The sequence below is a fragment of the Equus quagga genome, chromosome 2 (genome assembly GCF_021613505.1).
Source record: "Equus quagga isolate Etosha38 chromosome 2, UCLA_HA_Equagga_1.0, whole genome shotgun sequence".
Taxonomy (NCBI): Eukaryota; Metazoa; Chordata; class Mammalia; order Perissodactyla; family Equidae; genus Equus; species Equus quagga.
Genome location: NC_060268.1, coordinates 150,067,739 through 150,095,276, shown reverse-complemented (window position 1 = coordinate 150,095,276; position 27,538 = coordinate 150,067,739). Strand labels below are relative to the sequence as shown.

Sequence of the window (27,538 nt, the reverse complement as noted above, 5' to 3'; positions counted from 1 at the left end):
GTTTCACAGGTTCGGATCCTGGGCATGGACCTAGCACTGCTCATCAAGCCACGCTGAGGCGGTGTTCCACATAGCAGAACTAGAAGGACCTACAACTAGAATATACAACTATGTACTGGGGGGCTGTGGAGAGAAGAAGAAAAAAAAACCATAAAGATTGGCAACAGATGTTAGCTCAGGGCCAATCTTTGTTTTTTTTTTTTTTTTTAAGGAAGATTAGCCCTGAGCTAACTGCTGCCAATCCTCCTCTTTTTGCTGAGGAAGACTGGCCCTGAGCTAACATCCACGTCCATCTTCCTCTACTTTATATGTGGGATGCCTACCACAGCATGGCTTGCCAAGTGGTGCCATGTCCGCACTGGGTATCCAAACCAGCGAACCCTGGGTAGCCAAAGCAGAATGTGCGAACTTAACCACTGTGCCACCGGGCCAGCCTGAGGGCCCATCTTTAAAAAAAAAATTGCAGACTGTTCTATATAGTCAAGATATATTTTGGATACAGATTCCACAGGACTTGTTGAAGTTCTTGGGAATGAGGAAAGGAAAGGAGTCAAGCTTTCTACATTTGGTCATAATTCTTAGAGATTTAAGATTTATATAGAGAGCTATAGATCAGTGTTGCCACAGTGCCCCTTATGGCTCCTATGTTTAACAACCACTGGGAACTGTGAGAGAATCCTCCCCATGGAATTACGCTACTCCCATTATGGCAAATGCTGCATTTGAGCAGAATAACCTTGATATTATGAAGTTACTTGCAGAAAAGCAAACAGTGCTTAGACAACACTTAAGAAAACATTTGCAGTTTCTTGTGACTCAAGAAAGAGGGATGCCTTGTAGAAACCAGCCCTGAGACATGGAGTTCAGACCCAAAACAAAATAAAACAAACATCCAAGGCTGAAGAGACCTGGAGTAATTCATATGGAGGCAAAGCCAAAGACTTCAGTGCACCGAAAAACATGAAGCAGCCAGACACAGCATGTGCACAGCTCTCACCCAGGAGGAAAGCTTCCGCCTCTATACAGCCAGAACAGGCTTTGTCTTAACTTGGCTTGTACTGGGATCAAAGAGGGTACTTGTCAAGAGGCATCAATTTTTTCCTTGCTCTGTTTCAAAAGCCATCTTTCTGGGATCAGGGTTACGGGAAATTATGATGTTCCAAGATTTGATGGCATATCGTCTGAAATCTTTCAACAAGAAGGAGGCTTGTTACTTAGGTGTCCACTGGCTCTTAATACTTGCAATCACCGCAACATTTATTGAGTGCTTAAAACGAAGTAGGCACTGAGCACTGAGACATGATTTCACCGAAACTTCAGAACAGCTCTAGGAAGAGGTGCTACTATTACCACGACTTAAAAATAAGGAGCTAACGTGCACACAGCTAGGACTTAGCATCAGGACTCACCATCTCTAGGCCAGTGCTGCTAACCACCAAATGGAAGTAGGGAATTCTATACTACAGTCACCAAAGAAACCACTTTTAGGAGGCGGGTAATTGTAGTAATGATCCTTTCATCTCTCTTGGTTTATGGTCTGTCTCCTCCCACTAGAACGTCAGCTTCATGAGGACCTAATTTCTTTTTTCATTGCATATCTCTAGTGTCTAGAAGTGTCTGGCATTACAGCTTCTCAACAAATAGTTCTTGATTGAATTAACGTCTCTATTCTATATCTTTGCCAAGAACTTGGCTAGAATCCTCCAATTTTTTGGTCAAGAATTTATAGGATTCATCTGAACTACAGGTGACATTGTATTCTCACCTGTATTTGCTGAGAATCAGATAGAGAAATCACATGAAATGGCATCAAGTCTTTACAAAGTATTCAGAATAGCCGTAGCCAAATGAGGCTCTAACTGCTACTAGCCAAACATGGCCTGTCCTGAAATTTACCAATAGTTTAGCATTATTTCATTTTCATTTGCCAATTGGCTTAGAGTTGAGAATGCTTAATCAGATCTATTCTCCATCCTGACTTTTCAGGAAAACGATGATTTGTAAGGATCATAGGGCTTAAAAAAAACAGGATATGGATTCATATATTAGCTCTCAATTTAATTTACTTCAACAACTGTGGAGTTGCAGTTACAGAGACAACGACAGATGCTTGAGAATGATGATTTATTTTTAAAAGGACAAAATCTGCCCTGTGTCTGAAACCTACCTCTCCCTCCCAGTTTTCTTATCTTTTTTTTTTTGAGGAAGATTAGCCCTGAGCTAACATCTGCCACCAATCCTCCTCTTTTTTAGCTGAAGAAGATTGGCCCTGCACTAACATCTGTGCCCATCTTCCTCTACTTTATATGTGGGACACCTGCCACAGCGTGGCTTGTTAATCGGTGCATAGGTTCACACCTGGGATCCTAACCATCTAACCCAGGGCCACCGAAGAGGAACATGCAAACTTAACCACTGTACCACTGGGCTGGCCCCCTAGTTTTCTCATCTTTAACATGAAGCGGTCAGCCAACATTATCTCCAACAATGTTACTGTTTGATGACCTATACTTCCTAGCCTTCTTAAATAGCAGATAGAGGACATTAATTCACCTTAATTTCAATCATCATTATTCTCTAAGATGATGTATAGTTAGAATCTCATATTTCACTCTCTCTTTCCAGTATTCTCCTTCACTTTTCTCACTAGTGACATATATCTACTCTTTTTTTTAATATTATTTTTTTAAATCTTTTGTGTGTGTGTGTGTGCTTTTTCTCCCTGAATCCCCCCAGTACATAGTTGTATATTTTAGTTGTGGGTCCTTCCAGTTGTGGCATGTGGGACGCCGCCTCAACATGGTCTGATGAGTGGTGCCATGCCCACGCCCAGGATCCTAACCGGGGAAACCCTGGGCTGCCAAAGCAGAGAGTGCGAACTTAACCACTTGGCCACATGGCTGGCCCCTATATATCTACTTTTAAGAGCACCCTTATCCTCCCTAGAATGGGATCCTTAAAGTAGCCTGAGCTAGAAAAACAAATAATCACATTTATTTGAACTATGTGTTAACTGAGAGTTAACAGCCTGGGTAACAATGCAGAATCTCCCTCATGGAATCAAGTGTAAGAGCTGTGGTTTGGAAACCCCTTTTACTGGTCTCATGGGCCCTTTTCCTAACTTCTGGAATCTAGAAGCAGTGTTCTAGAAGGCTAAAGATGACGGAAGTTTGATTTCTGATGGGTGTGTGTGGCTAAACAAAATGCAATGATATAAGGACTGCCAAATTTCCTAAAGAGTCAACAAAAACAGTGAGGCTGTTGTAGGGGGTGGTAGCTGAGGCAGCTTGGAGACCTGAGTGCCAGAGATGGGGAGTAGGATTTTGGTAGCAGGCTGTTGCTTCCTCTGCTCTCGATTCCACATTCCATTCAAGTGCTTGTGCAGAGAATTCCATTCTACTGAGAATATTCAGACCATGCACGAGACGCTGACCAAACAGAGCCCCAGAGAGCCAAAAATAAAGGCTTTGCTGAGGCCAGGCCAATTAACCAGAGCGATGCCACCAGCTTCTACAGGAAGTCGAACCTTTATTACTACAGGAAACATCTAAGGAGTGTGAGAGGATGTCTGAGGACCTTTCATAATCCGGGAACTTAACATCTGGAAATGCCCTTCCACATAACTTCTTTCATTCCACATTTCACCCTTGCATTCAAATTTTGCCTCCTACACGCAGCCTTCCCTGGACTCCAACAAGAAATGAACATCTTCTTTTCTGTGTTCCAACTGCCCCCATGCAAAACTCTACAGCGGCACTTTGTATAAAATATGGAAGCTACTGTTTACACCCCTTCTTCCAGGCTGTGAGTTCCCAGAGGGGCAGGGGCCATGTCTTATTTGACATTTTGTCTCCAGCACAGAGCACACTGCTTAGCATGCTGCAGGCAATGGAGAGAGCAGGCAATGGAGCAATAACTGAAGGCTTAGAGCCAGGTCCTTAAAGCGTGGTCTCCAGACCAGCAGCAGCAGCACCACCTGGGAACTTGTTAGAAATGCAAATTCTTGGGCCCCACCCCAGATTTACTGAATCAGGGACTCTGGGGCTGGGGCCCAGAAATCTATGTTGTAACAAGCCCCCTAGGTGATCTTGACTCCTGCTAAAGTTCGAGAACCGCTACCTGAGACTTGAAGGAGAACACATTACCTTTCACCTCTGACTGCACTTCTCACATCATCTACTCCACAAACACTCACAACCATGTCATCTTCGTTCTAGAATGGGGGCTCCTAAGGGGAGAGGGGAAGTCCTATGATCTCTCTATTTCCCAAAACCCCTAGCTCAGAGTTCAGCACAGGGCAAACTTGACAAATGCTGGCTGAATGAAGGGGCATCTCTTGCAGAAATTCTCTGTGGCTGTGAATGTAACAGGCTTTCTGAAATGATGCTTCCAGCTTAATATTTCCAAAGATGAATCATGTCTGAGATACTCATTCTACTGGGAATTACCATACAGATGAATCATATTGTAATGAGAAAACCTGGCTGCCAAGGAGCCCTCTTGAAAAGAAAAAATCAAATCAGGACAAATGGATTATGTTGTGAGGCTTGTGATGCTGGGCTGTGAATTAGGCGGACAGAAGGGATTTAATGGCCTGAACTACCAGGCTCCCCGCAGCTCTAAGGAGTAACGGGTCAGTTAATGAATCACATGGGGACAAAGCCCCTGCAAGACAAAAACAAACTTTCACAAATCGCATAGACCCCGATGCCCTGGCTCAGAGGCTCAAGGGCAGCGTTCTTGCTAAGCTGTGCGCATGTGAAGCTGTGAGGGACAGAAAGTTCATGAAGTCCTGTGGCTCCAGGCTGCTGTGTGTCCACAACAGGTGGAGGGGACCAAGGCCAACCTAGAGGGCCATGTTGTTTGCTTCCTGTGCTCCAACTGAATTCCTACTCACCTCATCCCAGCTTTTAACCTCCAGCCCTCTGCCCAGCTAGAAGGGATCAGTGTTGCTGTCTGTCTTCATGGCACCCAGAGGCCCCTTCCCGCCTGGGTCATCACTTCTGCAGCAACTAACACTACATTTCCTTCCTCTACTCCTTGCCTGAAGACTGCCTGAGGCTGACCTCCTGGAAGATATTGCTCTGCCCACAAAAAAACTTGTGTTTTTTTAATGGAGATTATCACAGGGTTGTTATAAACCAGGGTTAAATGAGATAAGATAGCTGTGAGTTCTTTGTCTCCAGCTACGCAGCCCTTGAGCATCCAAGTGGTCATAACAGTATCAGTGCCTGAATCTGTAGGGCTCCAAGGCCATGCCCACTTTCCTGCAGAAGCTGAGACAACTTCCCACCCTCAAAAGCCATCACCCCCCATCCCACCTAGTTATTCGCTGTTGTTCCCAAGGCTGTGGAGCGTCTCCTACGCTCAGGAGTAAGTTTGTCCAGCCTCCTGCATAAGAACTCATGCAGAGACATCTGCGTGTTTTCTGGTCCACAGCTCTGCAAACAGCCACACTCTGAATTCAATTTTGGGCTAGTGCACCCACAAAGGCAAGCACTTAGTACAGTGGTTGGGACATATGTGGCATTTAATAAATGGGAGCTTACTAATCCTCTTGATTAATACGGAAGTTATAGCACGAATCCTCTCTCTCACCCAAGGTCTCTTCCTCTCTCACTTCTCTGCTCTCTTCTTGCTTTCTAGGTTGCTCCTGGAGATGTTTTCTCCAACTTTCCTTGGGTCTCCATGGTTTCTTCACTCAATTTTTTTTCCTCCCACTTTGATACCCCCCATTTTGCTTTCTTTTTACTCTCGTCTCATTTCTTCTTGCTCTGTCCTGATCTTTCTATCTTCCTCACTCTCTCTTTGTCTTCCTTTTATTCCCACTGCCCATCTCTCTCCTCCACTCATTTCTTTTCACCTCCTTTTGATCTGGATCCTTTGAGCTTCAGTTCCAGGGGCAAAGGAAGAGGCTAGGAATAGGTGAAGAGTGTTGACTAGGAGGGTCTGTAAGCAGAGACCCTCCTCTAATCCTTAGCGGATAGTTGTTTGTCCTTACTGAATGCACTGTGTTTCTTCTACTGGAATACTTCAGTGCTTTAAATTCTTGAAAGTCTCTCCTCTGGTGGGAGCCAAGTAATTGGTCACTAGAGAGGAGCTAGGGACAGTCCTCCCCCAAACCCCAAGGAACAGGAACTTAGTAGTTGAGCCAACACTGGACCCACCCTCAGAAATAGGGCCCAATGTAAGTTAGCTTCTGGCCTGGCTAATTGAGCTGGCTGCAGGCAGGAGTACCCGCTTCAGAGCCTCATGCTACCAGTAAGACTTGAGAGCTGTTTAGAACAAGCAGCACAGACTCTCAGGTTTCATCCAAGGGTAGAATAAAGCTTAACAAGCAGTTAGTGAACACGCTTCAGGCAAAGCAAATGGAACAGGTAGTGATGGGTGAACAGAGACCACCAGGTTTCCAGGAGCCAGAGTGGTCAATGAGCTCAGACAGGCCAGGAGGACACAGAGCCTGGGAAAGGAATTTCCACCTCTAGAAGGGAAAAGGCATCAGGGGCCTGGACAGGATGGATTGTTGAGGAAGAGTATAGAACAGCAGTATAGCCCAGCCTGATGGGGAAATCCTGGAGCCTACATCCAGAGAAGAGTAGCCTCTGAGAGGGCCTAAGCAACAGCCAGGCCCCAGACAAGGGTGCAAACCCAGGGGAATCCTCTGAGAAGCTTGGACTGCTGTCCAGGGCAGACATGGACAAAGTCTCTGGCCACACTTTAATTTCTGAAGGAGAAGGAATCTAAGAATACAAATGCCTTCCTTCTTTGGACTCCAATCATTCATTCACTCAATAAATATTTACTGAATGTCTACTTTGTGCCAAACAGTGTGCCAGAATCTGGAGACAAAATGATGAATAAAACAGTTTTTGTCTCAAGAAAGTTATCAAGTATCAGGGGAGGTAGGCCAGAAAATGGGCAGTTCTATTAGAGCATGCAATTCTGCAATGGTGTGAGCACAAACTGCTTCAGGAACACAGAAGAGGTAACATCCAGACACAACCTAAAGACAACAAGAGTTAGCCGGGCAAAGGTGAGGGCAAAGTAAGATAAGACAGAGGAAAATGTTGTAAACAGAGGGAACAGCATGTGCAAAGTGGCTCCCTATGGTTGAAGCTAAGAGAGTGAGCAATGAGTCTGGGGAGAAAAGCAGCATCCTTCTGGGTCCTTACCAATGGATGCAATTCAGCCCAGAACTATTTCCTTTCTCAAATATTTTCTAAGCTAACTACCATGGAAGTACCTTCAGTAGCAAAAAAAAAAAAAAAAAAAAAAAAAAAGTTTACAGCTGGAAGGTTATATCTCCTACATCTGGGGACACCCATTGCCCTACTAGGGGTATCATGCCAAATACTGAGGATGCAACATCAAACAAGACCCAGTCTTGGCTCTTAGGCATCAGTGGGATAGAGATGATCACTTCTAAGATTTCTTATAACTTGATGGTTTCTTGTTATTAACAAAAACCAACAGGAAGAGACAAACTGCCCAACATTACCTACCAGCTTGGAATAGCAAAAAGACCATCGACTTCATTCACACCCACAGTGTAACAATGAAAAAGGCATCCCACAGGGTGGGCAGCAATTTAGGACTTTTCCTGTCTACTTGAAGGTATAGAGCCAGAAAGAGACGGGAAGGTTCTGAAGGAAACATTACCTTCCTCTCTACCTTTGGAAGATGGCAGTGGAAAGGTAAGCCTTCAAGAAACTTCCAAAATATTGGGGATTACAAAAAATAAACAGGTTATGGTATTAGAATTGCACTCAAGTTCAAGGAGAAGATTCAGGGACTGTCTATCCCAAGAAAGAGAACTTCTGTCCCGTTACAGAGGCTCTCAGCTACATGTGTGTATGAGAACATACGTTCAGGGCTAGAATCATGTGAAGAGATTGAAGGTCAAAGACAACATGTGCAGAGGGCTCAGGAGTGTGGGAAAGTTATCACCTTCCATCTCAGATACCCACTCTGTAGTCACATAAGAAAGATATGGTCACTGTGAGCTGTATTCCAAAGAACTCAATGAATATCATTAAAAAAAACCTCCTAAAGTTGATCAAAACTGCAGGATACAGTCATATTAAAAAAAAAGTTTCTAATTTACATTCCAAAAATAAGACATTTTAGGCTCTTAACATTTTGTCATTGAAAAAGCCTGTTCTGTTGTCTCTACTGAGCTTACGGTTTTTCTTGGCTATCAAAACAAAGAAGTCTTTTGTTGACAGAAACAGGCGACAGTGTTTTGGTAAAAAGATTATATACAGAATAATGGTATGAAGCTCTATTGTGTAAAAAGTAGACTTAAGAGCATTCCCTGTCTCCAGATTCTCTGGGTTTCTTGCAACAAAGTAAAATATACATGTCCTTCACTTGGTGGGAACCCTAAACAAGTGGACGCGGTCATTATTTTCTAAGAGCTTATAAAGGACACTATGCTGATATGACTATACGTAATTAAAGGCTATGTCAACAACAGTGTATATACTAACTACAGCTGTGACCAACTGCATTGGGATCAACCACTTGTAGGTGTGCCAAAGATTTCTCTCCTTCGTACGCTCCATGATCCAGTGATCCATGGTATGTTGTATTGAATGCAGCTGGAACTCATGAAATATTCCCTGAATTGATTTCACCTGGCTCTTGGCATCTGTACTTACTAGACATTACCAGTAATGTCAAAGGTGGGGGTGAACGAAGATGATGCAGCCAGCATTTGGCATATGAGTCCACCATCAGGTGGGCTAGAAGGAGGAGTGGGGTCACTGAGGTTCACTTCTGGCAGAGCAGTTAGGAGCTAAAGGAGAGATAGTGAATGTGGTGCTGAGCTGGAAGAAGGGGCCTTTCAATGGGCCACTCCTCTTTGTAAATCCCAGTCATTTCTGCAGCTTCTTCTTGGGCATCAATGGGAGCTTTTGCAGGAGGAAGTGAGGGTTCAACTGGAGAGTTCTATCATCCATGGCCCAAAAGTCAGGCCACCTTTTGTTCATGGAGAAGCTTACTGCCTGTGCTGTTTCTTCTCTCAAAGTCTTGTGCCTTCACTACAACCCCGACCATGTGGCCGTTCACTTAATGTGCGTGAAGGAAAGAGGAAGGGAGCTCTACTTGTTGTGCTCTTGGTGGGAGGAGAAGCAGCACATATGGGGACCTTGCATGGGGCCACACTGATGAACAGGTCACAGACGATTCTCTCAACTCTTGCTTATTTGTGATCTGGTAATGACCATGATGTGTTACAAAATAGGAGGCAGAGGCAGTGGGAATGGAGAGGGAACAGGCTCTGAAAAACAGGCTCTATATGAGAAAGAGGCATGATAGTTCTTTCTTTTCTTTTGATGTCCTCCCTCCAAATTGCTCCTTTTCAACTCTTTACCTTGCAGCCACGGAGAAGCAAACACAATCTCTTTTAGGAGGTAGAGCATATTCTGTTAGGAAGGAGGGCATGGCTGTCCCTGCGTGGGCTAATTCTGGCTTCCGTCAGTCCCCTCCAACAGGTTTCATCATCAGCCCTTCCATGTTTTGCCCTCTGCATATTCCTAAGAATTCTTAAGACAGACTTGGCAACCTTTTCCTATCGAAGTCATGGATCCTTTCACCATTTCCAAAATCAGAGGCCACACACAAAAAGTTAAAAAGAAAATCATAGCATTATTTTCAGACACAAAACATAGAAAATCAGAAAAGTCAAGAGCTGTATGTATAGCAAAAGTGAGGATAAATGAGATCGACATGGTGAGCAGCTAAGGAACTAAGGTGTGTGTGGGTGGGGAGGAATTTGGGGAGGAGAAAATCACAGAAAGATAAAATTTTGAAGCTAGACATGGAAAGAGGGAGGCAGGGGCAGGAGGAAGAGAAGTGAGGACAGTGTCTGAGATGAGTGTCCTCCGGAGACCTGCTGTTTGCCCTGGTTTTGGATATCAGAACAATTATCGCCCTTCCTCCCTACCCTGTGAAGTGCTTACTGAGCAATCAATGACTCACCCCTGCTTCATTGAGTGTCTCTTACATGACCAGGGATGGTTGAAAGGAAGGGAAAGTTAACTAATAGGACAAGACAGGAGATAATAAGTGAGAAGAGAGGTTCAGGCAACTGGGAACAGCTGACTTCACTGGATGTGAGCAGCTACCGTGTGCCTGGAATCATGCAACGGCAAAAAATCAGGGTGTAGCAGAACTAACCTATTGCGAGGTCTGGAGATGAATAAATAAGGAAAGAATAGCGGTGCTGTGAACTCTCATCTGGGGTATTGTGGAGATCATAACAGCAAGCAAAGCTACCTATAAGTGAGGTGCTGTGAGGCTTGGTGTAAAAATCCAAAAATGACAGGAAGTCAGACCAGGGAGAGATCATGGAAAGGCCTCCCTGAACGAACTAAGCCCTGAGCTGGACAAAGCTGGGCTAGAAGGTCGAGGGGAATGTGTTCCCGGGGATGAAAAGTTACTGGCTCTGAAGTGCAGGTTCCGACTGGAGATCAGACTGTCAGCCTGAGATGCCAGATGTTCTTCCTTCTCTGCCCGTTAGCCACGTTACTGTCCGTCCCTGTCTGTCTCAGCGGTGAGACAGGCTGGAAGGGAAAGGCTGGGAAACTCAACTTGCTCCACCTTTGGGGAGAGTAGGGGTCAAAGGAGAACAACCTTGTCCTTCCCCTTTGGAGGGTTTGCCTTTCAGTCCAGGAGGCTTGACACCAAATGTCCTGAGCATTCTGGGCTCGGGGAGTCCCCTGGGCTGGGACTTTGCCATCAAGGCAAGGAATTTAAGGTTCTAGAGCAGGTTCTACGGAGGCCCTGCAGTTCCCACAGGTCATTGTAGCTTCTCTTTTGGTGGCTGCTCCCCAGTGGCCTGGTCACAGGGCCAGATGGGTGGGCAAGTCCTGTCGTGTGCCCATCCATACACCAGGTGAGATGCAGGGGACAGGATGGTGCTCCAGACAATATACTCACAGCTGCTTTTAAATAGACCCAGAGATCCCCCCATGCAGACACACATACCTGTGCCTTGAGAAGACTGAACATGGCCTTCTTACACCTTGCTTTGAGTCAATCATCTTCAATGGTGCCCACCCACTGCATCTTGAGATGCAGTCATGAGGGCATCTCAGTAACCTCTCCCTGTCCATCTTTCTGGCCTCAGCCTCAATTATTACCCTATAGGGACCCACGGCTCCTGCCAAACCAAGCTGCTTACTATCCATCCCCTTAGCACACCCAAGCTTTCCTGCCATAGCATCACCCCAGATGCCTTTATCATCATATTCCTATCAGAATCCTACCTGCTCCTTAAGGCAGTCTTAATGTCACTACTTGACCAGTATATGACCTTGGGTCAGTGACCTTCTCTGTACCTCAGTTCACTGTGATAAAATGGAGATAACTGTGTGGTGATTAAGTGACCTAGTAAAGGTAAGCACTTAGAGCAGTGCCTGGGACACAGTGAGGTCCATGAAACATCTTGTCTTTTTCTCACCCACTGGATGTACCAGGACATCTGCATGGCTTCAGCCCATCTTCTCCTCTGAACACTTAGGTGCTATCTGAAATAGAGGTGATAATTACATGCCTCCAAGCAGGATTTACTTTATTGTGCTCTCAGCTATTGTCCCCATTTTAAACTCTGTCGATTTTGAAAGGACTAGGTGTACAGCACTAGTTTCTTCTCTGCTGTTTCTAACTCACTGATTCAGTGTTAAGTCCTCCCAGAAAAGGACAACCTTGGCTTTTTTTTTTAACAGCAACTTTATTGAGATGTAACTCACATACCATACAATTCACCCATTTGACGTACAGTCATGCCTTGCTTAATGACAGGGATATGTTCTGAGAAATGCATCATCAGGTGATTTTGTCGTTGTGCAAACATTATAGAGTGTACTTACACAAACCTAGACGGTACAGCCTGCTGCACTAAGCTATATGGTACCAATCTTATGGGACCACCGTCGTGCATGCAGTCTGTTGTTGACTGAAATGTCACTATGCAGCACATGACTGTAAACAAGTCAATGTTTTTTGGTATATTCACAGTTGCATAATCATCACTATAGTCAATTTTGGATCATTTTCATTACCCCAAAAAGAAGCCCTATTCCCATTAGCAGCCACTCCCCGTTTACCCCCAACTTCCCCAGGCCTAGGCAACCATTAACCTACTTTCTATGTCTATAGATTTGCCTAGTGGGGACATTTCATAGAATCCCCTGGCTTTCTAAAGCGGCCAAACTCTTCATCATTAACCTATTTCCCCAGAATACCCAGCCATAGGACAAGGCACATATGTCCTGTTGAATGAAAACCAAAACATGGGTTCCATCAAGTTAAACATTTATTTTTGTCACATTTCATCTTTGGATTTTGATTTTCCAAAACAAGTCTGGGAAATCGACCAGGAGCAGGGTTGTGTTTTTGTCTTTCTAAGGCACAGAAAAGCTCTGTTGAGACTCCTCAAAGTGAAATTCTAGTGCAGAGGTTCTCAAACCTGGCTGTAGCTTAGTGTCACCTGGGGAACAGAAAGTACGGAGCATGAGACTGCCCCTCCCCACCCCACCTCCAAGGTTCTGATTTATCAGTCCAGGATGGGCCCTGTCAGTATCTTTTAAATGTTCCCCAATTTTAAATATGATTCCGTGAACGGCCAGGGTTGAGAACTTTTGTTCCAATGGAAACAATCATTCTAAGCAAGAATAATTTTTGAATTCCAGCCATCCTCAGCATGATACACAGCCAAAGTTTTCAACTCTGTCTTCAGGGAAATGAATCTCTGAATTTTTAAGAAAGCAATAAAAACCAGAAAATTCATTTCACAGAAATTTTCTTTAAAGCCAATATTACTATTAGATTGAACCATATGAAATTGCTGATATTTGACTGTTTTGAACTATAAACGGAAATTTCACATCATTCAAACCAATTGAATGCATTTATCTCATGAAATAGAAAATACATATAATACTCAGTCTGAATCACCATCTTACTTAATCCACCTATTCATCTTCCTTGTGCTTCACACACTTTTTAAAAAGATTTCAAGCCTTATTAAATATATATTTCCAGTAGAGGAGGAAAAATAAATTAGCCATTAAGGAAGACAAAAGCATGAAAATTCATAAACAGATAAAACAAACACCAACTTTATAGACAACTTTCACTTTTTGCCACACATCATTTCTGGAAAGCATGTCATAAAGCAGACTGTTATAAAGCAAGTTATATTTTCCCATAGAAAAAAAATTTATGATTAGGGATTGTGTTCCTGACTAGACATCATATAAATCAGAGATATGATCATCAACAGGTCATGAAAGCCAAGCTGCAATAGCTATAAACCTCTATAAACATTTAAAATAATAAATTTATTATTCAAGCACCATAAAATGCCAAAATTATATTTTACCCATTGACCATTATACTGTCATTTTGAAAGGTAATTTAACACTACTCATCAAAATTCAAAAGGGGACATTCTTTGGTTCACTTCTGGTGATCAGTTTTCTATAGGAAAACTGGCTCTGTCTCTTTCTCGCCTTACAAGACCACGTACAAATGTCTCAGTCTAGACCTCAGACCCTGCACACTCTCACTTCCAACTGGGCAGTGTCCTCAGGGCTCTCTCCCATCCCTCCACCTCCTCATCTGAGGCTCTGCTCCTTCTACTTGCAAGCTGTATGCTGCCCCATGATCTGAGGACAATCCTGTTCGAAGTCAAGAGAAATTTAAGGAGCTTTAGTTCCCTGGTGCAGCCTCCACAATGTCTAGTCAAGTGCATTTCTGCTCTCATTCCGCTCTCAGGCTTGGAAGTTGGGTTTCCACTGCCTTCCTGTAACCAGAACTGCTCATATCTCAGTCCTTCTGAGCTTTGTTACCTGCCAGACTTGTTCCTCACTCCACCTCTGCCTGCAAGGGGCTGAAGTCCTCTCGTTGAATACCACCCTGTCACTGGAAGGAATCCTGCTACCTAGTGACACACTTTTTCTGATGGCAAACACCTCTCTGACAAACAAGTGTTTCATGAATGAATGAATTCCTAGATTTCTCCATTACTGTGCACAACTGAACAGACAATGCTACCTCTTGGTAGGTCTCCCTGAGCCCGGTGGCCCTTGGACTGCTGGTTACCATGGCTTCTTTGTGAAAGCCATGTGCTCACTGGGAACACCAGCTCTGCCTTCCTGGCTGTGCTGGCACCTGCCTCCCCTTGGAAGGGTCTCCAGGACCCCTCCCCACTCTCTCCCTTCTTCCTTATCACACTGACCTAAGGCCTTACAAGCTCCAGGCACAACTCGGTCACCAAAACCCTCCAGATTAATCTCCTGACATTCTCTTTCCTGCTCCCCATCTCTCTGGTCTCTCATGCACTGCACGGGAGAGTGGGCTTTTGGGAAAGTATGAGCATATGATTCTAGAACAGAGGTTGTCAACCAGAGGCCATTTTGCCCCCGAGGGGACATCTGGCAATTGGTGGAGACATTCTGGGTGACACATTTGAGGACATGCTGCTGGCATCTAATGGGTAGAGGCCAATGGGCAGCTCCCACAATAATTATTCAACCCCAAACTGGCTGAGGATGAGAAACACTGTTCTAGAGAAATCAAAGAAACCTTCTGCAGCACTACAGGACAAATCAAACTGAAAATTACCAACACAGAAGCATAATGCTTCTGTTTTCAGTAAAAAAAAATTTCCCTCCAAATATCAAAATTCATGCTCATTATGGAAAAATGAGAAAATAAAGAGAAGAGAAAGATCACACATGATACCAACATCATTATATATTTTTACATAGTTGTGATCATATTATATACAATTTATAGTCTGCTTTTCCTACATAACATGACAATCAAGCTTTCTCCCATATTAAAAGGCATTACTTGTTATGTGAGAGCTACCCCATGATCAAACCACAGTGTAATTAACCATTCTCTTCTTAGTGTAAATTTGTTTCCAGATTTTCGCTATCATAAAAGCTGTTGTGATGTACATATTTGTGCATAAAAACTTTTCCACATGGCCAGTTATTTCCTAGACAAACCTTAGAAAGGGTCTATACTCCTGACATAATTCTTGAAAGGCAAATAGGATTTGCCAAGGGATTCTAACATGAAAACTCATGTGACATACTCCAAACCCACAACTTAAAGTGTCTCCATTTAGGGAACATCAAAGGAGCCAGAAAAATAAAAAAATCCATCCCAGAACTTTCTGAATAGAGTGCGGCAGTGGATCATGAGAACAAGAATAAAAGGTCTTGTGATTTTTGGCACAGGGAGACATAACTAATATGCCCTTAAGACGGCAGGATTTGCAGGTTACAGAGGCAAAATGATTTTGATTAGAATGTCTTTCTTAGAAGAATAATGCCATTTTCTGTTCATTAAAGCAGTTTGGCTACTTTTGTTATTTTTTACTCATATTTTCTTTTTATCTCAGGTATTTATTTAGGCCTTTGGGAGAGCAATAATTTTGACAAACATCTCGACAGCTGTTTGTTGGTATAAATTCAGAACATTTTGAAACAAGAATAGGTCAAAGGTAAAATTTTTTTTTCATTAACACTCAAACCGTTTTCCTAAGTTTTAGCAGCTGATTACAGTATGGCTAGAGAGAAGTAAAAGCTAGACTCTCACTTTCTTCCTGCTGCCAGATTCAAGCGGAAATCTACAAGTATATATAAATCAAAGCAAAACAGCATGTTTTGATGCATAAACTCTACAATGGCAGGGAACAGTAAGAAGATGGGAATCAGAGGACCTGGGTTTCTACTTCTCTATGCCACTAGCAAGCCCCTGGCTTTGCCACTGATATTTGAAGCACTCAATTTCAAAAAAGACTGTCAAATACGAAACAGCATATGTGAAGTGCTTTTGTAGATACAGTGCACTTCTCTAAATTCAGTAAGAGTACAAAGAGAGTTGTTATTGTGTATTCCTGTGTATCGTGTACTGTCCTTTATGATATCAACCCAAGTATGGTCAAGGACAGAAAGGTCAGTACTGATCACGTGAGCCATGGGACTGGAAAGAAGCAGGCAGACGTCTGGGTGGGGCATTGGTGATTCAGAAGACCGTACCCCGGCAGGAATCAAAAGTCCCTCCCAAGTCACAGGTCTGGGAATCGGAAGTTAGCAATGATGGTGCGAGACACAAAAACAACAGAACGTCAGCAGAAACTACAGCCACCATTTATTGAGGATTTACCACGTTGTAGCCACTCTGCTAAGTGTTTTACTTGCATGATCTCAGTCAATCTTCATAACCGTCCAACAGGAGTTGCTACAGAAACAGATGAGACCGAGGCTTAGAGAGAGGTTCAGAGTAATATAAAATCTTACAGATGCAAAACAGCCAGGAAGAGATTTCAATCCGTGTTTTCTGACTCAGAGCCCAAGGGAAAGCCCAGGCACGAGTAGGAGTTAAATAAAAAGCTCAGTGACAGCCCTGGGAAGAGAGAACCTATGGGCCAGGCTGAGGCTCCCAGCTCTGAGAAGCTCAGACTTCGCCCGAGGCAGGGTGGGGTGGGGGTCAGGAGGTCTTACAAGTGGACTGGGATTGTCCTTCCACTAACAGGGAACAGTTCTTGCTGCTGCACTTGCCCTCTCTTCCCCTCCCTCCCCCATGATGAGGGTCAGGAATGGACAAGGAGGCTGGCAGGCTCTAGCCTGTACTACGGAAGTCAGAGGAGCCACGGGGCAGCCTTGCTCCACAGGTAAACTGCCACAGTGGGTTAGACACGCAGTCCGTTCAGCCCAGGACTCGTCTCCAACAGTGAAATCAAACAACTAATGCAATGGTTTGTAGACATTTTTTTTCTTTTAATAACAAAAAATTGTTTTCAAGAGAAATCTCATGTGAAAGCCCAGAACTTACAAGAGATAAGAAGTAGAGAGATTCTGGCTTAAAGAAAGGTGAAGGAAGACCAGAATGCACACCCCCCCAGTACCTTCATGGACCCTAGGGCTGGGTAGGCCTGGTTAAGTCACCTGACATCAACAGGAATGGCTAAGGACCCTAAGTATCCTACCTCTCCTTAGAAATCCAGGGGCAATCCATTATCATGCAGTTTTCTAAAACCTTAAAAATCTAAGTTTTCCATCTGCACCACACTTTTGGCTACAAAGTCCACTATTTACGAGCCACTTTCAGAAGTACTTTACTTTTGTCCTAGATTTGCTCTGCTCTAACTTCAAGGGGTCTCTTCTCCGTAGTAGTTACATTAGAACTATTTATGACATTAGCTACTTTGTTCGCATCCTCCTCCTCTTTCCAGACAGAACATTCCTAATCTGTTTAGTCTGTTCTCACTGGAGGATTAAATGGAATAATGTATGTAAAGTACCAAGCAAAAGAGGTGGCACAAAGGAGAGGTTCAGCCAGCACGACGCCTCTGTCCTTCCCTTTCCGTCTCCTTCAGCATCGAACAGGCTCTTCTCTCCTTTGCCTTCCATTGTAACCCCTTGTTCCTTTCTTAATCACACTCATTTGCTGCGCCCAAATAAGAGGGACAAGATGATGGGGTCTTTTTACCAATATAGGCAAACACCAATACTGCAAGAAGATGAGCATCAACCCCAACCAGCACCAAGAAAAGCATCATCACAGCCAGGAACACAGAGTTCACTCTTCTCAAAGTAGCCTCCATGTGCCCTTGACAAGAAACCTTGGCCTGAATGAGGCTCTCCATTATGTTTTTGCATAACTGAGGGAGGGGAGAGAGAGTGAGAGAAAGAGAGAGAAAGGCACAAGTGAGTGAACAGGGGGGATGTGATATAGCCAAGCAACGTGGGAAGAAGAAATAAGTTTCCTCTGTAGAAAGAGAAGCATGAGAAGCAGACAACACGCGCTTCTCTGGGACGGTCAGGAAGGGAGCTAGTGTTCACTTCCTGAACTTGTACACAAAGGAAAAGAAAATCCCAGGGAATTTCAAGACACTACTGGCAGGAGGATAAGTGGGTACGACATTTTGAGAGGACTATTTATCAACATACATCACAGTTTTAAGTGTATATACCCTAAGATTCAGCAATCCCATTTTTAGGAATCTAAACTTATAGAAATATTAACATTGTACAGAGAGAGATGTACAGTGATGTTCCCTCCAGTGCTGTTTCTGAGGGAACCGCCTAAGTGTTCAAGAGCAGGGACTGATCAAATATATTATGGTGTATCTATACAGTGGAACACTAGGCAACAGTGAAAAAGAATGAGCTGGCGATACATATACTAACATGAAAAGATCTCAAAAATACAGTAAGTGGAAAAGGCAAGCTGTAATATGTATAATATGAGCCAATTTTTGTTTTAAAATTATATAAATATTCATGAAAACATAAGAAAACCATATAGAAGGATTTACATTGATTATTTCAAATTTTTTTTTGTAGGGGTGGAGAACTGTCACTTTTTACTTTATAGACTTCTAGACTGTTGAATTCTGAAATTAAAAATAAATTAGGGGAGCATCTCAGTGCCTAGGGCCCTGGCACTTGCCAAGGCCAACACACATGCAGTGGTGCAGAAGCTCAGGGTCCCCAAGGGCACCAGGCCAGGGGTGCAGAGGAGGGCCACTCTACAGTGAGGTGGCAACGCACGCCCAGTGGCCCCAGGAAACATTGGAGGATGCGCTGCAGCAGGCAGCGTTACTGCTGACCAAAGCCCTGGGAGGCCGGGCACCTACGAGGACAAGGACTTGGTAGATGGAACCCAGACGAGACCACCCTGCCGAGTGGACTGGGGCCGTGACTGCTGTGCCCCTGCCTGCCTGTTGCTCCACGTGGGCGCCTGTACTGCAGACAGCCATTGCTCTGCCGTGTGAAGTGTTGGGGATGGGAACACTGGGCCTGCATCAAAAGAAAAGTTTCTCAGAGTGGGAAGAAAAATAAATAAATACAAATTAATTATAGGAGAGCTACCTGTAGCACAGTGGTTATGTGCATGGGCTGTGAAGTCACCCTACCTGAGTTTGAATCCAAGCTCTGCCTTGTCCTAGAAGTGACAGGTAGTTTATCCTTTCTGTGACTCAGTTTCCCCATTGGTAAAATACTAATAATGATAGTACCAACTTTATAGGGTTGTTTTGCCACTTAAGTGAGTTAATACACATAAAGAGGTTAGATAGGCCCTGGCCTATAGTAAACACCCAATAAATTGTTAGTCTAAAAAAAGAATAATTAGGATTTTTTCTTAATTAGCAAAGGATAGAAGGGGGAAAATGGGAAAAGATTAGTGCCAGATGGTAAAGGGCCTTGAACACCAGGGTAAGGAGTGACAATTCATTTATGCAGTGGGAAATAAGGAGCTATTTATTCATTCAACAAACATTTACTGAGTGTCTTCTATGGGCCTGACGCTGTTCTAGATGATTGGGACACATCAGTTAATGAAATGGACAACAGCATTTTGAAAAAGGACCAATGCAATCAAGACTGGCCTTTTGGGTATGATGGGTGTGTGTCAAAGTGTTTTGTGTGTGTTTGTGGGGAGATGAGCAGCAAGACTGTGGGCTGTCAGTCAGGAGGCCCTTGTATTGTTCTGAAGAAGAGGGCCTGATACTTGAAAGGACTCCAGGCCAGAAGTCCTGAAGAGATGTCTGAGATAACAGACAGGCGATCCCTAGTGTGGGCAAGGTGGTTGAGGAGGTGTCAGGCAGGGAGCTACAGTGGGCCAGAGAACCTCGGAACACCAGCTTTTCAGCATTCATCCCAGCGTCAGCCAACTCAGTTGGCCTGCAGTCAGGCAATCTGGTTCTAGGTCCATGTTCACCACCAATGGATTCGAGGGGCCCCAGAGAACCGAACTTCTCTGGCATCGGAATCCTCTTATAAAATGAGAGGGTCACCTGTGACGATCTCCAGGGCCCCTGTCAGCTCTAACATTCTACAGTTTTCACATCATCATGAAGAGGTGAATGAACAGGACTTCCTTTCCCATTATCAACATATATACTAGAGTCAAAAGAGAAACCATTAAAACACAGGAATCAGATGTGCAGGATAATGTACAAGAAGATTGTTTACATTCATTTCCTTTTTGAGAAAGTGCATATTGAGTTTTAAACCAAATGTATGTGTCAAGGTCTGAAAATGGGTTACTCAGATAATTTCCTTCCATACATGCAGCTGTTCGAAAGCATAAACCACACTCATCCAGTAAAACCATCATCTGTCCTACGAAGAATACGAGCATTCATCTGGCCCTTATTTTTAGAGTAAGAGGTCAAACGCACAAAGGGTGAAATGTAGTCGACTTCACTGTGCCAGAGGCAGACAGGCAGAGGAGGGCCAATTATAAATGGTAATATCTGAATTTGTGGGCATTTAAATTAGATGGCTTAGAAGATCATGAGAAATAAATCATGGAATATCGGAGTGGCAAAGAGAAGCTGCCAAAAGCCCACGTTTCATTCGCTCATTCATTCAACAAATCGCTCTCACAAAATAAATCCCCAAAATAAACACACACTGACTCATTTCCCATTGCTTGTTGGAGTTTGGTTCTTTCTTCCCCGCAAGGTCATGGAATGCGTGAACTTCAGGCTTACTCTTGTGTGTGAGAAAAGTCCTGCATGAAGATAATGAACGCTATGTTAGAAGAAACTGTAACTTTCCACTGCCCACGAGTATCGGGCACTGAAGCCAGGCTACCAGCTCTGCCACTCACCAGCTAAGTGACTTTGGGCAAGTTACTTAGCTTCGTTCTGCCTCAGTTTCCCCCTCATAGGTTTGTGATGAAGATGTTACTATTTCCACATTGTTCTGAACAGCGCCTGCTGTACAGTCAGCACTATATATGTGTTTATAAAATAAATCTTAGGTGTTAGAGGCAGCACAGGGGAGAGAGCGGCCACACATTGATTCCCTTAAAGGATCTTTCCTCTCTGCTCATCCTACTCACTCATAAAAGTACCACGGAAAACCATATATTAGATAAGGATCAGCTGTTCCTCATTTTAACTTAGGAAGGCCTGGGAGGAATTTATACTGAAAAACCTCCTGCCAGGATTGCTGAAATCAAAATGACTCTTCTCTTTAAAAAGGAGATACGAGTTTCTCAGTAGAGATGAAATTAGAATGCCCTGGCACGGTGCCCACTGGCCTCAGAGTCTGTAATTTCAACCAACTGTTTGCTTGAGTTATTTGAACCCATTTTATTCTTAGCTGTTCTGGTGTGTGAGTGATTGAGTTGTGTTGTGTGTGTGTGTGTGTGTGTTTGTGTGTGTGTACGCACACACATGGTGGGTGCAAAGGGTGATAGCCCAGGTGGAGGCATGATGCTTGAACCCTTGAGCCTGGGTCATTTCAGCTCCAACACTGAGAGTGGTTACCTAGGACAAATCACCTAATTTCTTGAACCTCAAGTACAATAACTGAAAACTGGTCTTGACAAGTGGTCTCTTGGGGCTCTTTTCTAGACCAATACCTATTATTCAGTAGGTTTGTTTTGTTTTCATAATGATTGCCCCTCTGCAGGCCAGCCAGAGGGCTGCTGACAATCCACTGGCTAAGACTCAGGGTGTCTGGTAACATAAATAATTGAGAGCACAAACACAGGGATCAGGGCCTATGTTCAAGCCCCAGCTTTGTCACTTAAAATATCTTGTGACCTAAAAAAATATCAGAACCTCTCTAAGCCTCAGTTTGTCTATCTATAAAATGGTGATAATGATAATAACAGCATCTATCTTATCAGGTGGTTGTAAGGAATAAATGAGAATACTCAAGAAGCACCTAGCATGATACCCAACAGTCAGTGCTCGTTACACAGTGGATTTCACAGTAACGGCTATTCTTGCCCCTAAGTGCCTTAGTGAGCTCTTAGGTGTACTCATCTTTGGATTGTGATGGGCAGGTTATTAGCTGGTTTTTATATTAGCTTTTAAAATCCCCAGTTAGAACTCTTTTAAAACAGGCCATCTGCCTCTTCCAATGTTTTTCTTCTTTGTATTTTTTTTTTAATTTCAAAACAAACCAGCTATTTTAAAGTATGTCTGAATGGTTGCCTATTATTCATCAGAAGAGATTCCAGGGCTGTTTGTAGAAGGATTTCATGTCAGGATGCTTTGGTCCAGGAGCTGCCTGTCCTGTTCTTTCTTCCCCATGGACAGCCCTCCACATTAGCGGGGCTTCAGTACCTCCCCCGGAGGTGTCAGGATGAGGGGGGCTGGGAGCTCAGCCCAGGGCAGCAGCAAGGAGGAGTCAGTCAGGAGAGCCCGTGGAGAGTTTTGGCCTCGGCCCTTCCAATGACTGGCTGTGTGACTTTAGACAGGTCACTTAAACAGGTCACTTAAACTCACCTGCACTGTCTTCATTTGTGACAGGACAAATAGTAAATACATGGCTCCCTTCACTAGTTATCAAAGAATTGGAAGTTATAGCAATAAAAGACATCACTTCTATGTTCATTAAAATAAAAATTTGAAAACAATGTTGCTTTTCTTTTGCATTACTGGGAGCACTGGCAAATTTCTATAACTGCTTGGGACTGGAAAACGCAATTCACATTGTGTCCCATGAAAGAGAAGGAGGTAAACTTTGTATGAATCTTCATCTCTGCAACTCAGTAGATTTGAGGCTGAACCTTTTTGAGACTCCATTCATTTCCTCATTGGAGGAAAAATGGGTAAAATGGGGATAATAAAAATCATGCCCACTTGGTGGGTTGTTGTGTAAATAATGGACCTAGCCTAATGTTTGGCACATAACAGATACTTATTGTTGCTGTTGTGAAGATGACGATGATGCTTGATTCTGCCTGGTTCTATAATATTATAATGCCACTGGAGAGAAAACCCATTCTCCCCTCCTTTCTCGGATTCCATGTGGGAATCTGGCTTCTGCTCAGCAAGCAGAGCAGACAACCGCTCAGCTGCAGCCCCACTCATCCAGTTTCCTAAGGGATTCTGATCCATGGCCTCAGAGGTCCCCAGGCAACATCAAGTACGTGCCCCACACAAACACATCCTACGACACTCACACCACCATACGTCACCACACGCACACCACCACACGTCAGATGCCAGTCCTACCCTGCCCAGCTGGCACTAACTCAGCTCTGCAAACAGACTTCTGGTCTCTCGGGCCAGACCCCTCCAGTGCCTGCACACAGAGCAGGGAGCGAATGTCCTCCCTGTGCCCCACAACCTCTGCCTGCATCTCTCTCTAAGCAAACACAAGCCAGCCCCTCCCGAGAGCTCAAGCTCTCTGATGCATGTCTGCTGCTGCCACCGCCCTGCACATCTCCTGTGCCAGCCACTGGCCTCCATATTTACCAAGTAACTCACCACACCCGGGGGAAACCCTCAGTCACTTGTTTTCAAATGCCCATTTGCTTCTGAGGAGAGTTTTTCTCTTCTTTCTCAGATTTCTCCTGCGATTCACCTCTTGTTTTTTGGTAATTCGAGCTCAGCATTGACTTGAATTGCCATGGATTCTTTATCTACTCAATATCAAAGATGTCTCTTCTCAAATGTTTCCTTGAATTCTTTCTCAATACCAGGTTCTGTTTCTGTTCCCACTTTGCAACCTAATAAGGACTGAAATCTGTTTTCAGTAGTTACTTGATTTTTTTTTTTTCTCAGCTTTAAAAATAATTTGAGAGAGCCATGGAACTGAGGAACTGAAAGGAACTCATGGAGTCTTGACTTCATTCATGACAAAAATGAGGGCCCTAGGGGTGAGCTTTGTGGTGATCACACAGTGGTGAGGTACTCAGAAGCGGGAAGGCAGACCATGGATTCCTAGGAAGCGCTCCTTCTACCTCCCAGCCTGTCACATGCCCCACGTCCTTGTTACACCAGGCTCAGGTTCTACATGGCAAGGCTTCCGGCAATGACTGCACTGCCCTCTGTGGAGAGATCTGAGGGGCCTGGCAGCCCTGCAGAAACAGCTCTCCAGGTGTCCCAAATCCATCACGGACTCATTCCTCTCTCTTCCAGGCTTTTGTAAATGCTGTTTCCTCTTCCTGGTAAATCTGGCTAAGTCACATTCATTCTCTAGGTGCTTTCTCCAGGAAGCCCAGCTGAGTCTCCAATTCCGGGCAGGGAAATCTCCCATGTTTCCCCAGCAGTGCCTTCCACACCCTCTCTCCAAGGTGGGTATTGCTCATCAGTCTTGCAACAGATCATTACCTGTTTGCATCCATCGCCTTGAGGTCTGCACGGAGCATGAGGGCAGAGCAGCAGACACAGTCACCTCATACCAAAACGTTAGTGACCTTTAAAATCTCTGCTACCTACAGAGACCCCGGTGCTGAGCACTTGAAGAAGGGAAGAGTCCCAAGGGCGGTCAAAAGTCCAAGGACAAATGACTTCACAATTTTAGACTGAAGGACTCTCTAAATTTTTCAGGAAATTGGGAATAAACTTCTTATCCAAGCAAATAAGGGGAGCAGAACAATTAACCAGGCCCAGATGAGCACCCGCAAGCGCCCACCTCTTGATTCACACCCTTTCTTATCCAGGACTGTGTTTCTGCAGAAAGAAATGAGCCTTTGAGAACATCCTCACCCTATTGCTTTAGCAGCCTGGCCTTTGACCCAGGGTAACCCAGAGTCCTGGCTGCCCTTCAGGGGGTGAAGGGAAAGGAAGACTAGACCCTAAGAGAGGCAGAAAGGGATGGGGAGGTGGGAATGGAATAAATCTGGGTCTCGACTTCTCTGGATTGTTGTCCCACATTATCTCATAAAATTCCACAAACAAGCCTAAGATGTAGTCCTTTAGGGTCTCCATTTCACTGAGGGAGAAACAATGAGATGCAAAGTTCAGTAACCAGCTGAGATCACAGACAGATGGGTCAGACATTGTGCTGAGACTCACCCAGAGCATGAGGCTCTCAACCGTTGCTTCTTTTTGTAATTTCCTACAAACTTTTCTCAAAGGGGCCAGGGATGCATAGGTGTGTTCTCTCTGACCATTTAAACATTCACTTGTACGAAGAGGACAACTAGGAAGTTCAAAGCAGGTATTTTTAATACTCTTTTCTGTCAAGTTTCTCTGCTTGGCCTGTTCCCCCATCCTGAAAGGCCCTGAAATGTACTTTTACCTTCTGTGATGGTCAAATATCCACTGGGTCCTACCTGACTCCTCCCTCGCCATAGAGGCTTCAACCCGAGTTCATGTCTCCATTCTCCATACTCCTATTACATTTATAGATGGCTCTGCACAATGTAGTATTTCATAAAATTGTCCAACTACTGGTATAACAATTTATTATTTTATAACTCCCATGAAAAGAAATATTTTTGAGCATTTGCCATCTGCTGAATATATTTTCCCTATTTAATTCTCATGATAATTCCATAAAATGGATACAACATCTCCCTCCTTACAAACAAGGATACTGAGCCCTGATGAACCTGTTTGGCAAAAGTAATACATCCCAGCAGTTAGAGGGTGAGCTCTGTATTAGCCTACCTGGGTTGAATCCCAGGTCCCTAAGTAGGGAAATGTGCACAAACTGCTTCTCTAAGCCTCAGTTTTGTGACCTATAAAATGGAGTTGCTGAGAGGCCTAACATGAGGTCATGCACATGAAGCGCTGAGCACAGGACTGGCACAGAGGACACTGCCCAGCGACTGTGAACACTTAACATTATTAGGAAGAAGCAGAGCTTAGAGACAACTCTCGACTGTGTTACTCCAGGGCCCATGCTGCCTGCTTTTCCCATAATTCTGAAATAGGTAGAATTTATTGTCCCTATTTTAAAGAAAAGGAATTAGGTTCAGATAGGCGAAGTGACTTGTTCACGATCACAGAGCTGTTAAGTGTCAAGGCTGAAGTCTGAGCCAAGTGCAGCTTTCCTTGACTTCCTGACACCATGCTGTCTGTGTTAATCTGTCAGTTTCATGTAATCCTCTTCCCTCCAACTGAGCGCTAAACTCCTCAGAGCCAAGCAAAGGCACTTCCACTTTCCCTGAATTTCCCAAATGTCCTGGCACAGCATCACACATGCTGTGCTCTCAATGCACCACTGGTCCAGAAAATACTTGTTGCCCTTGCTCAGCCTGGCACCCAGCTTGCTCTTCCAAACCATGAGCAGCATCACTCATGATGATGAAGACTCCGGAGACAGAAGGAACACAGAAAGATAATTCCAGAATCACCTAACAATTTATGCCCATTATTTTGAAAAGAAGTGAATCTAAAATAGTAATTCAAGGTGCTCTAAAAAAAACTGAATGTTCTACAGGACAAGTGCCACAGCTTCTCAATAAGTAAATGGTGTATAAAAGGAGAGGGATCTGTTAGAGATGAAAAGACTCAAGAGACGTGTCAGTCAAATGTAACATTTGGACCTCATCTGATCCCTGACTTCAAAAATCAAATATTAAAAGCCATTTTGAGGACAATCAGGGAAATTTGAATATAGGCTCATTATTAAATAATAACTTGGAATTATTTATTTGTTTAGATATAATACTGAAGTTATGTTTTTAAAAAGTCTTTATCTGTAAAAACATATAATTAAGTATTAATGGATAAAGTGATATAAATCTGAGGTTTACTTTACTCCCACGAGAGGGAAAAGTACTCCTGGGAGGAGGTTGACAAAGCAATATTGGCAAATGTTGTCAAATGTTGAAGCAACGTAATGGGCACATGGAGGTTTATTGTACTATTCTCAGTATTTTTGTGTTTGTTTGAAAACTTGCACAATAAGAATTTTTTTTTAAAAAAAAAAGAAAGAATGAATGGTGAATCCCCAGCAACCTTCTGTTTTGCTCTTCAACTACTTTCCTTCCTAGAGAGTTCAGCTTCCTTGATGATACAAGAAATCATCCTCTTCCTAAGGTCCGCGAAGGTACTCATCCAAGTGAGGTCAAACATCTGTTGCGATGACAGCTCACCTGGACCACTCTGCCACCCCTTCCCAATCACCCTGCCCCAACTGCCCTTGTCACCTTCCATCAAGCAAACTCACTGTCTTTGCCACCCCAGCTCTCCATTGCTACTATGTCCTTCCACTCTTCTAGCAAGAAACCTCAGCATCACCTTTGCCTCTTTCCTCCCCTTCACCCTCCAGGTGAGGCAGCCAATGATACTTTGGAACATGACTCAGTGGACACCCTTCCTCTCCATTCTGGCTGCACAGCTCCGTCTAAAGGCTCAGCACCCACACTCAGATTCTCGCAGTAGCCTCCTAGCAGGTCTGCCTCCTTTGACCTTTCTCCTTTCTGTGCAAACCACTGGATTTCCTAAAACTCCAGACTGCCATGCTTGATGCTTTTACTTGGAATTGCCCATTTTGAAGCCACCGGTTATGTCCCTGTCCTCTAACACAGTCCTCTCAGGAGCTTTTATGGTTGAGCTCCATCTTATTACCTTTAGCAGCTCACTGTATACCTTCTCCAGCCATTTTAGAATGAGTCTGGTTACAGACAGACCAGAAGCTCCTTCGGGGCAGGGCTTGTCTGCCCACTACTATATCCCAGCACTTAGCTCAGCACTCAGCATACAATGGTGGGTGCTCAGTAAATATTGGTTGAGTGAATGAATAGGTTCATTAATGAACAAACACTATGAAAAAAATCATTGACTCCACTTTTCCCTCCATGT

General features: G+C 44.0%; 1 protein-coding gene across 4 annotated transcripts in view; it reads right to left on the bottom strand.

Annotated features, from left to right (window-relative positions):
• Positions 1–27,538, bottom strand: part of PLCE1 (phospholipase C epsilon 1) — a 299,107-nt gene that overhangs the window by 174,178 nt on the left and 97,391 nt on the right. The gene's annotated exons all lie outside the window — the stretch shown is intronic.